We start from the raw sequence: 12,493 nt of genomic DNA on the forward strand, positions 1-12,493 counted from the left end.
ACATGTGGTAGGGAACCATGTTCGCTTGACCGCTCTGTTCCATAGTAAAGCTTCGGGAATGTAAACAAGGAAACACCGGCTGTGTTTGTGTTGCTAACGGCAGCAATACACCTCTTACCACATACATCTTTCTTCTTTGACGTCTCCATTATTAATTGAACAAATTGCAAAAGATTCAGCAACACAGATGTCCAGAATACTGCGTAATTATGCGATTAAAGCAGACGACTTATAGCTGAGATTGGTGCTGGATCAAAATGCTACAATCTGTGACGTCAAGCGTGATTATACCGCAACGATTTCAGCAGGATAATTTGCGGGAAATTTAAAATTGCAATTTAGTAAACTAAAGCGGCCGTATTGGCATGTGTTGCAATGTTAATATTTCATCATTGATATATAAACTATCAGACCGCGTGGTCGCTAGTAGTGGCTTTCAGTAGGCCTTTAATATTTGCAGTCCACTATTCAAAAGTAGACTTTCAAACAGAACTCCAGGTTTAAAGAAAATGAGCCAAAGCCGACGATATGCAGCTGTCTCGCCTCCAGGAGATCCTGTTTTTATAAATATACTCGTGTCCGATACTCAGCAGTGATTTAGTTGACAAAAGCCCTAAATAAATCCCCAATTGTGCTCCTGTGAGTGTTCTCAAATTGAAGTTTAATATCCTGTGCTCCCGGCAATTTCCTCCACCAGAGCTCTCGCCAAGGCGGGCGGGCGAGCTGAGCCTAGCATGGATTGACAAAAATCTTTCCCATCGCCGCAACCTCTGAGGAAGGAGATTACCGAGATTAGATTTGCTTAAAATAGATTTTTTTTTGGATTTTTTTTATGGCAGGCAGAAACAATGCTATCTCACATCGAGTCTATACGCGAGTCATTCCGCTGAATGGCTGACAGAAAAGCGGCGGGCTCTCATTGTGCGTGAGGCATGGCTTTGTGCGCCGCTGATTCAATCTCGCGGGGAAGGGAGGGCGAGTAATGGCCGCCTTTATGAGTGCTGGCGTGAAGGCGGAGGGCCTCGTACTGCTCGCCGACATCCTCAGCAAACCCAACGTCTCTGTAGTCGGTCTGCGGGCACAACATAAAACACTATTGTTAGCGGCGCCGCCAGAAGTAGGACCGTTTGCAAAAAAATAATTTTCAAAATACAAACCCTGTTTCCATATGAGTTGGGAAATGGTGTTAGATGTAAATATAAACAGAATACAATGATTTGCAAATCCTTTTCAACCCATATTCAGTTGAATATGCTACAAAGACAACGTATTTGATGTTCAAACTGATAAACTTTATTTTTCTTTTTGCAAATAATCATCAACTTAAAATTAAATGGCTGCAACACGTGCCAAAGTAGTTGGGAAAGGGCATGTTCACCACTGTGTTACATCACCTTTTCTTTTAACAACACTCAATAAACGTTTGGGAACTGAGGAAACTAATTGTTGAAGCTTTGAAAGTGGAATTCTTTCCCATTCTTGTTTTATGTAGAGCTTCAGTCGTTCAACAGTCCGGGGTCTCCGCTGTCCTATTTTACGCTTCACACATTTTCCATGGGAGACAGGTCTGGACTGCAGGCGGGCCAGGAAAGTACCGGCACTCTTTTATTATGAAGCCACGCTGTTGTTACACGTGGCTTGGCATTGTCTTGCTGAAATAAGCAGGGGCGTCCATGAAAAAGAAGGCGCTTAGATGGCAGCATATGTTGTTCCAAAACCTGTATATACCTTTCCGCTGGCTTCTCTGGACTCTCACTACTATGTTGGATCCCTATGGACTGGACTCTCACACTATTATGTTAGATCCACTATGGACTGGACTCACACTATTATGTTAGATCCACTATGGACTGGACCCTCACACTATTATGTTCGATCCACTATGGACTGGACTGTCACACTTATCTTAGGTCCACTCTGGAATGGACTCTCACAATATTATGACGGATCCACTATGGACTGGACTTTCACACTATTATGTTAGATCCACTATGGACTGGACTCTCACACAATTTTATTTTAAATCCACTATGGACTGGACTCTCACAATATTATGTTAGATCCACTATGGACTGGACTATCACTATTATGTTGGATCCACTATGGACTGGACTCTCACACTATTATGTTAGATCCACTATGGACTGGACTCTCACACTATCATGTTAGATCCACTATGGACTGGACTCTCACTATTATGTTAGATCCACTATGGACTGGACTCTCACACTATTATGTTAGATCCACTATGGACTGGACTCTCACTATTATGTTAGATCCACTATGGACTGGACTCTCACACTATTATGTTAGATCCACTATGTAATGGACTCTCACTATTATGTTAGATCCACTATGGACTGGACTCTCACACTATTATGTTAGATCCACTATGGACTGGACTCTCACACTATTATGTTAGATCCACTATGGACTGGACTCTCACTATTATGTTAGATCCACTATGGACTGGACTCTCACACTATTATGTTAGATCCACTATTGACTGGACCCTCACACTATTATGTTAGATCCACTATGGACTGGACTCTCACACTATTATGTTAGATCCACTATGGACTGGACTCTCACACTATTATGTTAGATCCACTATGGACTGGACTCTCACACCATTGTGTTAGATCCACTATGGACTGGACGCTCAGACTATTATGTTAGATCCAGTATGGACTGGACTCTCACTATTATGTTAGATCCACTAGGGACTGGACTCTCCCACTATGTAAGATACATTATGGACTGAATTCTCACACTATTATGTTAGATCCACTAGGGACTGGACTCTCACTATTATGTTAGATTCACTATGGACTGGACTCTCACAATATTATGTTAGATCCAATATTGACTGGACTGTCACTATTATGTTAGATCCACTCTGGACTGGACTCTCACACTATTATCTTAGGTCCACTCTGGACTGGACTCTTACAATATTATGACAGATCCACTATGGACTGGACTTTCACACTATTATGTCCGATCCACTATAGACTGGACTCTCACTATTACGTTAGATCCACTACGGACTGGACTCTCACTATTATGTTAGATCCACTATGGACTTGTCTCCCACTATTATGTTGGATCCACTATCGACTGTACTCTCACACTATTATTTTAGATCCACTATGGACTGGACTCTCACTATTATGTTAGATCCAGTACGAACTGGACTTTCACACTATTATGTTAGATCCACTATGGACTGGACCCCCACACTATTATGTTAGATCCACTATGGACTGGACTCCCACACTATTATGTTAGATCCACTATGGACTGGACTCTCACACTATTATGTTAGATCCACTATGGACTGGACTCTCACTATTACGTTAGATCCACTATGGACTGGACTCTCACACTATTATGTTAGATCCACTATGGACTGGACTCTCACACTATTATGTTAGATCCACTATGGACTGGACTCTAACACTAATATGTTAGATCCACTATGGCGTCCCACTGGGTTTTGAGTTTTTCCTTGGCTATATAAATAAACATTGATTGATTGCTTACTCCTCAGGCATTGCAGGACTTAAGCCTCCAGCTTCTCTTTTCTCTTTTCCAGAGTCTGATTATCAAGAAGAATGATGTCACTGTGAGGAACCCACTGTGCTGCGGCTGTTGTGACCCCAAGATGCGGGAAACAGGATCACCAGGTGCAGGTAAGAAGAGTCTGTTAATATACTCAGAATAAGGAGATGCAGTCCTGCATAAAAGAGGTCCTAAACATAATCAACTCTCGATTACAGAGGAAGAGGCGAGGCAGGCATAAATAGCCGCCTGATTGGCAGCCGCCAGCAGGTGTGCCCAGCTGCCAATCAGCGACAGGTGAGGGAAACGAGCACTCAGAGAGACAAGCAGGAACAGGAACCACAACCAGAATAAAGTTACAGATCCTCACAGTTACACGAACATTAAAAAATATTAATAAACAGTCTTTACAGCTAAGGACCAGATGAGTCGCCCGCTGGCCTGTTCTAAAAATAGCTCAAATAGCAGCACTTACCAGTGAGCTGCCTCTATTTTTTTTTTTTATTTACTAGCAAGCTGGTCTCGCTTTGCTGGACATTTTTAATTCTAAGAGAGACAAAACTCAAATAGAATTTGAAAATCCAAGAAAATATTAGAAAGATTTGGTGTTCACTTGTTTAAATAAATTCATTTATTTTTTATAACTTTCAGAAAGATAATTTTAGAGAAAAAATACAACCTTAAATATGATTTTAGGATTTTTTAACACATATACATTTTTACCTTTTAAAATCCTTCCTCTTCTTTCCTGACAATTTAAATCAATGTTTAAGTCATTTTATTTTTTTTATTTTAAAGAATAATAAATAAATTTTTAATTTGATTCTTCATTTCAGCTTCTGTTTTTTCGATGAAGAATATTTGGGAAATATTTCTTCTAACTTATTATGATTAAAATAAAATAAAAATATTCTGGCAAATCTAAAAAAAATCTGTAGAATCACATTTAAATCTTATTTCAAAGTCTTTTGAATAAAATAAAAAAAATTGTTCTGGAAAATCTCGAAGAAATAATGATTCATCTTCGTTAGTCCAATTTGTTATATATTCTAACAAAGTGCAGATTGGATTTTAACCTATTTAAAACATGTCATCAAAATTGTAAAATTAATCTTAATCAGGAAAAATTACTAATGATGTTCCATAAATTCTTTTTTTTATTATTTTTTCAAAAAGATTCGAATTAAGTAGTTTTTCTCTTCTTTTTTTCGGTTGAATTTTGAATTTTAAAGAGTTGGAATTGAAGATAAACTATGTTTCAAAGGATAATAAATACATTTTAATCTAAGTCTTCATTTTAGCTTCTGTTTTTTCGACGAAAAATATTTGTGAAATATTTCTTCCAATTTTTTATGATTAAAAATAAAATAAAAATATTCTGGCAGATCCAAAAAATCTGTAGAATCAAACTTAAATCTTATTTCAAAGTGTTTTGACTTTCTTTAAAACATTTTGTTCTGGAAAATCTAGAAGAAATAATGATTTGTCTTTGTTAGAACTATAGCTTGGTCCAATTTGTTATATATTCTAACAAAGTGCAGATTGGATTTTAACCAATTTAAAACATGTCATCAAAATTCTACAATTAATCTTAATCAGGAAAAATTACTAATGATGTTCCATAAATTCTTTTTTTTATTATTTTTTCAAAAAGATTCGAATTAGCTAGTTTTTCTCTTTATTTTTTTCGGTTGAATTTTGAATTTTAAAGAGTTGGATTTGAAGATAAACTATGTTTCAAAGAATAATAAATACATTTTAATTTAAGTCTTCATTTTAGCTTCTGTTTTTTCGCAGAAAAATATTTGTGAAATATTTCTTCCAATTTTTTATGATTAGAATTAAAAAAAAATATTCTGGCAAATCTCAAATATCTGTAGACTCAAATTTAAATCTTATTTCAAAGTCTTTTGAATTTCTTTTAAAATTTATGCTCTGGAAAATCTAGAAGAATTAATGATTCGTCTTGTTAGAAATATAACAAACATGTCATCAAAATTGTAAAATTTATCTTAATCAGGAAAAAATACTAATGATGTTCCATAAATTCTTTTTTTTATTTTTTTTGAAAAAGATTAGAATTAGCGAGTTTTTCTCTTCATTTTTTTCGGTTGAATTTTGAATTTTAAAGAGTTGGAATTGAAGATAAACTATGTTTCAAACTATGTTTCAAAGAATAATAAATACATTTTAATTTAAGTCTTCATTTTAGCTTCTGTTTTTTTGATGAAAAATATTTGTGAAATATTTCTTCCAAATTTTTATGATTAAAATTAAAAACAAATATCCTGGCAAATTTCGAAAATCTGTAGACTCAAATTTAAATATTTTGAATTTATTTTAAAATTTATGCTCTGGAAAATCTAGAAAAAATAATGATTCGTCTTGTTAGAAATATAACAAACATGTCATCAAAATGGTGAAATTAATCTTAATCAGGAAAAATAACTAATGATGTTCCATACATTTTTTTATTTTTTTATTTTTTCAAAAAGATTCGAATTAACTAGTTTTTCTCTTATTTTTTTCGGTTGAATTTTGAATTTTAAAGAGTTGGAACTGAAGATAAACTATGTTTCAAACTATGTTTCAAAGAATAATAAATACATTTTAATTTAAGTCTTCATTTTAGCTTCTGTTTTTTCGACGAAAAATATTTGTGAAATATTTCTTCCAATTTTTTATGATTAAAATAAAAAAAAAAATATTCTGGCACATCTCGAAAATCTGTAGACTCAAATCTAAATCTTTTGAATTTCTTTTAAAATGTATGCTCAGGAAAATCTAGACGAAATAATGATTAGTCTTGTTAGAAATATAACAAACATGTCATCAAAATTGTAAAATGAATCTTATTCAGGAAAAAATACTAATGATGTTCCATAAATTCTTTTTTTTATTTATTTTAAAAAGATTGGAATTAGCGAGTTTTTCTCTTCATTTTTTCGGTTGAATTTTGAATTTTAAATAGTTGGAATTGAAGATAAACTATGTTTCAAAGAATAATAAATACATTTTAATTTAATTCTTCATTTTAGCTTCTGTTTTTTCAACGAGAAATATTTGTGAAATATTTCTTCCAATTTTTTATGATTAAAATTAAAAAAAAATATTCTGGCAAATCTCGAAAATCTGTAGACTCAAATTTAAATCTTTTGAATTTCTTTTAAAATTTATTCTCTGGAGAATCTAGAAGAAATAATGATTCGTCTTGTTAGAAATATAACAAACATGTCAACAAAATTCTGAAATGAATCTTATTCAGGAAAAAATACTAATGATGTTCCATAAATTCTTTTTTTATTTATTTTCAAAAAGATTGGAATTAGCGAGTTTTTCTCTTCATTTTTTCGGTTGAATTTTGAATTTTAAAAAGTTGGAATTGAAGATAAACTATGTTTCAAACTATGTTTCAAAGAATAATAAATACATTTTAATTTAATTCTTCATTTTAGTTTCTGTTTTTTCGACAAAAAATATTTGTGAAATATTTCTTCCAATTTTCTATGATTAAAATTAAAAAAAAATATTTTGGCACATCTCAAAAATCTGTAGACTCAAATTTAAATCTTATTTCAAAGTCTTTTGAATTTCTTTTAAAATTTATGCTTTGGAAAATCTAGAAGAAACAATGATTCGTCTTGTTAGAAATATAACAAACATGTCATCAAAATGTAAAATTAATCTTAATCAGGAAAAAATACTAATGATGTTCCATAAATTCTTTTTTTATTCATTTTCAAAAAGATTGGAATTAGCGAGTTTTTCTCTTCATTTTTTCGGTTGAATTTTGAATTTTAAAGAGTTGGAATTGAAGATAAATTATGTTTCAAAGAATAATAAATACATTTTATTTTAATTCTTCATTTCAGCTTCTGTTTTTTCAACAAAAAATATTTGTGAAATATTTCTTCCAATTTTTTATGATTAAAATAAAAAAAAAAATTCTGGCAAATCTCGAAAATCTGTTGACTCAAATTTAAATCTTATTTCAAAGTTTTTTGAATTTCTTTTAAAATGTATGCTCTGGAAAATCTAGAAGAAATAATGATTCGTTTTGTTAGAAATATAACAAACATGTCATCAAAATTGTAAAATTAATCTTAATCAGGAAAAAATACTAATAAATTATTTTTGTATTTTTTTCAAAAAGATTGGAATTAGCTAGTTTTTCTTTTCATTTTTTTCGGTTGAATTTTGAAATTTAAAGACTCGAAATCGAAGATAAACCATGTTTCAAAATTTAATTTTCATTTTTTTTGTGTGTGTTTTCTCCATTTTTTTCATCATTTATTCCCTACAGAAAACCTTTCGTAGAAGGAAAAAAAATGTACGACGGAATGACAGACAGAAATACCCATTTTTTAAAATATATATATATATATATATAGATTTATTTATTAAAGGTAAATTGAGCAAACTGGCTATTTCTGGCAATTTATTTAAGTGTGTATCAAACTGGTAGCCCTTGGCATTAATCAGTACCCAAGAAGTAGCTCTTGCTTTCAAAAAGGTTGCTGACATCATACATTGTACAAAATAGAAATTCCTCGTACCAATGATTGTCACGATTGGGAGGTGAGGGGAGCAGTGAGCAGCCGCAGTGGCCACGCCTTGGAATAATTTTTTAGTGATTTAATCCCCAATTCCAAGCCTTGATGCTGAGTGCCAAGCAGGGAGGTAAAGGCTCCCATGTTATATAGTCTTTGGTATGACTCGGCCGGGGTTTGAACTCGCAACCTACCCATCTCAGGGCAGGACACTGAAACCACTAGGAGATGATTTAGTGATTTTTACTAGAGATGTCCGATAATGGATTTTTGGCCGATATCGTCCAACTCTTAATTACTGATTCCGATATCAACGAATAACAATATATACAGTCGTGGAATGAACACATTATTATGCCTGATTTTGTTGTGATGCCTCGCTGGATGCATTAAACAATGTAACAAGGTTTTCGTCCTGGAAGAGTATGTGCTGCAAAGGGTTCTGGGTATTTGTCCTGTTGTGTTACGATGCGAAATGTGTTTGTCATTCTTGTTTGGTGTGGGTTCACAGTGTGGCGCATATTTGTAACAGTGTTCAAGTTGTTTATACGGCCACCCTCAGTGTGACCTGTATGGCTGTTGACCAAGAATGCCTTGCATTCACTTGTGTGTGTGTGGAAAGCCGAAGATATTATGTGACTGTGCCTTTAAGTGCCTTCAAGGTTGAATGGCGCTCTGTACTTCTCCGTACATCCGTGTACAACTCCGTACAGCGACGTTTTAAAAAGTCATAAATTTTACATTTTGATACCGACACCAATAGTTTCAGATGTTACATTTTAAAGCATTTATCGGCCGATAATATCGGCCGCCCGATATCAAGCCGTAGAGGGACGGTGTGGCGCAGTGGGAGAGTGGCCGTGCGCAACCCGAGGGTCCCTGGTTCAAATCCCTCCTAGTACCAACCTCGTCACGTCCGTTGTGTCCTTGAGCAAGACACTTCACCCTTGCTCCTGATGAGTGCTGGTTAGCGTCTTGCATTGGCGGCTCCCTCCATCAGTGTGAATGAGTAAATGTGGAAGTAGTGTCAAAGCGCTTTGAGTACCTTGAAGGTAGAAAAGCGCTATACAAGTACAACCCATGTAGCGACCAACTGTAGTTACTGACAATGGTTTTATGGAGTGTTCCTGAGCCCGTGTGGTGATATCCTTTCCACACTGATGTCAGTTTAATGCAGTACCGCCTAAGCGATCAAAGGTCCGTAATATCATTGCTTACTTGCAGTGATTTCTCAAGATTCTCTGAACCTTTTGATGATTTTATGGACCGTAGATGGTAAAATCCCTACATTCCTTGTAATAGCTTGTTGAGAAATGTTGTTCTAAAACTGTTCGAAAATTTGTGGACAAAGGGGTGTACCTCGCCCTGTCCTTGTTTGTGAAAGACTGAGCATTTTTTGGGAAGCTGTTTTTATACCCAATCATGGCACCCACCTGTTCCCAATTAGCCTGCACACCTGTGGGATGTTCCAAATAAGTGTTTGATGAGCATTCCTTAACTGTATAAGTATTTATTGCCACCTTTCCCAACTTCTTTGTCACGTGTTGCTGGCATCAAATTCTAAAGTTAATGATTATTCGCGAAAAAACAAAGTTTATGAGTTTGAACATCAAATATGTTGTCTTTGTAGCATATTCAACTGAATATGGGTTGAAAATGATTTGCAAATCATTGTATTCCGATAGCGAACATTTCAAGGTAAATCAAAAAAGGGTTGAAGAACAGAATGTTAATGTTACGGTTGGGTCGCAGAATCCTTTCCCCAAGATGCAGACATACCCGCGGAAGCGGTGTGCAGGTGAGAAAAAATATTAAGTCTCATAAATCACACAGGAAATATAACAGAAAATTTTGCCGTTAGCACAGAAAGCTACGGCGAAGCTAACGGAAAAGCGTAGCATAGAAAACACAAACAAGAGGCCCATCCATCCATCCATTTTTTTACTGCTTTGTCCCTTTAGGGGTCGCGGGGGGGGGGGGGGGGGGTGCTGGTGCCTATCTCAGCTGCATTTCGGGCGGAAGGCGGTGTACACCATGGACTAGTCACCCCCTCATCGCAGGTTCAACACAGATAGACAGACAACATTCATACACTAGGGACAATTTAGTGTTGCCAAACAACCTATCCCCAGGTGCATGTCTTTGGAGGTGGGAGGGGCCTATCCCCAGGTGCATTTTTTGGAAGTGGGAGGGGCCTATCCCCAGGTGCATGTTTTTGGAAGTGGGAGGGGCCTATCCCCAGGTGCATATCTTTGGAGGTGGGAGGAGCCTATCCCTAGGTGCATGTTTTTGGAGGTGGGAGGGGCCTATCCCCAGGTTCATGTCTTTGGAGGTGGGAGGGGCCTATCCCCAGGTGCATGTCTTTGGAGGTGGGAGGGGCCTATCCCCAGGTGCATGTCTTTGGAGGTGGGAGGACTATCCCCAGGTGAGTGATTTTGGAGGTGGGAGGGGCCTATCCCTAGGTGCATGTTTTTGGAGGTAGGAGGGGCCTATCCCCAGGTGCATGTCTTTGGAGGTGGGAGGGGCCTATCCCCAGGTGCATGTCCTTGGAGGTGGGAGGGGCCTATCCCCAGGTGCATGTCTTTGGAAGTGGGAGGAAGCCGGAGTAGTACCCACGCAGTCACGGGAGAACATGCAAACTCCACACAGAAAGATCCCGAGCCCGGGTTTGAACTCAGGACCTTCGTATTGTGAGGCAGACGCCCTAACCCCCGTGGCAAGGATCATCAAACTGTTGCGTGAACCAAGTGTGGCGAGTGGCAGGAAAAAATAGATCTCTGATTAGTTCCCGGGAGCAGGTGAGTGTCCCGTATACTCAGAGGCCGGTAAAAATAATCAGCACCCATGGCAACCAAGAAACACAAACCTGGGGTGCTGAAAAACAGAATTAAGGGAATCCTAGACTAATCAGTTAAAAGTATTCCTCTTTCCCGCCCAGGGATCAAGGAAGCGCCAAAAATATTTTGCTTATCCTAAAACCAGGGGAGTTCATTACTTCAACGCAGAACCTCATTAGTTAAGATTTGCCTTTCAACTTCTACCCTCCCCGCCCTCAAAGATCCTGACTTTAAACGTTAATTGCTGTTGACTTAATTAAAGAAACCCTACCTCTGATACCACGGCAAATAGTTTCCCTCCTCATGCCGCCTCACCTCCACTGGAGGGGGGAAGGCTAGAACCCTATCGACCCGCCATCGAGCATTCCCGCTGTTTGATGTAAGGCTTGATTAAACATCGCAGTTATTAATTTCAAGCCAGGCTTGATAGCCAATTAAGAGACCGCCTTTCGTGGCCGTTAATCATCGTAAACAGTTTACAACAACTTCCCCAAGAATTGACCGCCATCATGTCCGGGGTTTATTTGGCGAGAGGGGGAATGATGGGGGAGTAAAGGGAACTCACACTCCCTGCTGAATTGTTACCAATCCAAGGTAATCTCGGCCTCCACTCGCCGGAATGGAATGTGCTCGTTTAGAAGAAAGATGTGCACCCTTGCGGGGGGGAAATGAATGAACGCAGGAGGCTTACATGGAACCATCACACAAACACTCACACAATCGACTTGGCAGCGAGCTGTCATGGCGATTTTACTACCCGGTGTTTTGGGTACAGTTCTGCGGCTCAGGAAAAATTAGTGGGAAGGAAATGTGGGAATAATCAAACAGTTCAATGATAATCAGCAGCGTCAAGCTGGACTGTGAATGAAAAACTATTGAGCATCAAAAAGGTCAACCAGCAAACAAGATTTCTCCGCAGAATCTCTTCTGGAATGAATTCCCTTTTTCAAATAAGCATGCGCCTCAAAAAACCCTCAAATATAGACCCCAAACATCCCAGACCAAGCTAGTCAGGTTACTTCTAGACCTCCACCCCAGATCACACCTCACTCCTACCCACTTCTCCAAAGTGGGCTGGCTCCGGGTGGAGGAAAGAGTCAAACAACTTGCACTGAGCCTAGTCTATAAAATCCACTACACCTCCTTGATAACGAAGTACATATCAAACTACTTCCAGAACGTAAATGACCGCCATAACCACAACACCAGGGGGAGCTCCACAAACCACGTTAAACCCAGATTCCGATCTAACAAAGACCTTAACTCATTATCCTTCTATGTCACATCAATATGGAATGCACTCCCTTTTTCAAATAAGCATGCACCTCCAAAACCCTAGAATCTAGACCCCCGAACATCCCAGACCAAGCTAGTCAGGTTACTTCTAGACCTCCACCCCCAGATCACACCTCACTCCTACCCTCTTCTCCAAAGTGTGCTGGCTTAGGGTGGAGGACAGAGTAAAACAACTTGCACTGAGCCTAGTCTATAAAATTTTCTACACCTCCCTGATACCGAAGTACATATCAAACTACTTCCAGA

General features: G+C 37.5%; 1 long non-coding RNA gene across 1 annotated transcript; it reads right to left on the reverse strand.

Annotated features, from left to right (window-relative positions):
• Window positions 1-502: 502 nt before the first annotated feature.
• On the reverse strand, window positions 503-3,758 carry LOC133568971 (uncharacterized). The gene is made up of 3 exons (XR_009809717.1): window positions 3,547-3,758; window positions 861-1,072; window positions 503-770 (listed from the first exon to the last, which is right to left on the reverse strand). It is a non-coding gene; the product is annotated as an uncharacterized LOC133568971 (long non-coding RNA).
• Between the last annotated feature and the right edge of the window lie 8,735 nt (window positions 3,759-12,493).

The sequence above is a fragment of the Nerophis ophidion genome, linkage group LG14 (genome assembly GCF_033978795.1).
Source record: "Nerophis ophidion isolate RoL-2023_Sa linkage group LG14, RoL_Noph_v1.0, whole genome shotgun sequence".
Taxonomy (NCBI): domain Eukaryota; kingdom Metazoa; phylum Chordata; class Actinopteri; order Syngnathiformes; family Syngnathidae; genus Nerophis; species Nerophis ophidion.